We start from the raw sequence: 1,544 nt of genomic DNA, 5'->3' as shown, positions 1-1,544 counted from the left end.
GGTGGCTTAGTCGGTTAAGCATCCGACTTTCACTTAGGTCATGATCTCGCGGTTCTTGGGTTCGGGCCCCGCGTCGGGCTCTGTGCTGACTGCCAGCTCAGAGCCTGGAGCCTGTTTCAATCCGTGACTCCCTCTCTCTCTGACCCTCCCCTGCTCACGCTCTCTATCTCCTAGAAATAAATAAAACATTTTTAAAAAAACATTAAAAAAGAAGAAGAGCATGTGACTCTTGATCTTGGGGTCATGAGTTCAAGCCCCATGTTGAATACAGAGATGGCTTAAATAAATAAAACTTTAAAAAAATAGGACAAAGTAATTCGGATAGCCAAAACAATGTTTAAAAAGAAGAATAATCTTAGAGACCTTATACTACCCAATTTAAGACTTACTATAAAGCTACAATATAAAGTGACAAAGTGTAAAGCAATCAAGACAGGGTGGTATTGGTGAAGACCAGTATAACAGAAGAGCGTCCAGATATAGGTCTATACAGAAATATGGTCAGTTGATTTTTGACAAAAGTGCAAGAGCAATCAATGGGAAAAACACATTCTTTTCAAAAAACGGTTCAGAATAATTGGATATTCACAGGCAAAAACTTCACTCAATTGGAAAATAGGCAAAAGAGGATATGTGGATGACAAATACTGATATGAAAAGAGTTAATATCATTAGCCACTTAGGAAAGGACAATTCATGTCATGGCTACCACCTACTAGAATGTCTTAAATAAAAAATACTGACAATACCAAGCAAAGATCAGAATGCAGACCGGCACAGCCACTCTGGAGAACAGTGGGGGCAGTGCCTTAAAAAATTGGAGCCAGCAACCCCACTCGTAGGTATATATCCAAGAGAAATAAAAACACGTTCATACAAAAACCTGCATATGAGGGGCGCCTAGGTGGTTCAGTCGGTTGAGCATCTGACTTTGGCTCAGGTCATGATCTCCCAATTTGTGAGTTTGAACCCTGCGTCAGGCTCTTCACTCTCAGCGCAGAGCCCTCCTGGGATCCTCTGTCTCCCTCTCTCTCTCTATGCTTCTCTTTCTCTCTCTCTCAAAAATAAATAAACATTAAAAAGAAAAACCCTGCCTACGAGTGTTAATAGCAGCTTTATTTATACAGATTCCCCCTGCTATTTGAAAGTAACGCATTCCTGTAAAACCTTTATAAGCTAAAATGACATAAAGTGAGGAAGTATTTTCCATTAATTTTTTTTTAATTTTTAATGTTTTATTTATTTCTGAGAGAGAGAGAGAGAGAGAGCGTGAGCAAGGGAGGGTCAGAGAGAGAAGGAGACACAGAATCTGAAACAGGCTCCGGGCTCTGAGTTGGCTGTCAGCACAGAGCCCGACGTGGAGCTCGAACCCACGAACCGTGAGATCATGACCTGAGCCGAAGTTGGAGGCTCAACCAACTGAGCCACCCAGGTGCCCCTTCCCATTAATTTATAGAGACAGATTTTTTGAGCATTCTCAGACCCAAAGAAAGAACCTTAGGCTTATAGAAATATTCTTATAGAAAGACTCTCTTGGGTTTTTC

General features: G+C 41.2%; 1 protein-coding gene across 1 annotated transcript in view; it reads right to left on the bottom strand.

The window, feature by feature from the left end:
* The window catches only part of SLC9A7 (solute carrier family 9 member A7), a 157,002-nt gene that overhangs the window by 135,335 nt on the left and 20,123 nt on the right, over window positions 1-1,544 (bottom strand). The gene's annotated exons all lie outside the window — the stretch shown is intronic.

This window comes from Crocuta crocuta, unplaced genomic scaffold, assembly GCF_008692635.1.
Source record: "Crocuta crocuta isolate KB4526 unplaced genomic scaffold, BGI_CrCroc_1.0 scaffold610, whole genome shotgun sequence".
Taxonomy (NCBI): domain Eukaryota; kingdom Metazoa; phylum Chordata; class Mammalia; order Carnivora; family Hyaenidae; genus Crocuta; species Crocuta crocuta.
This window is presented reverse-complemented; position numbering and strand designations above follow the sequence as displayed.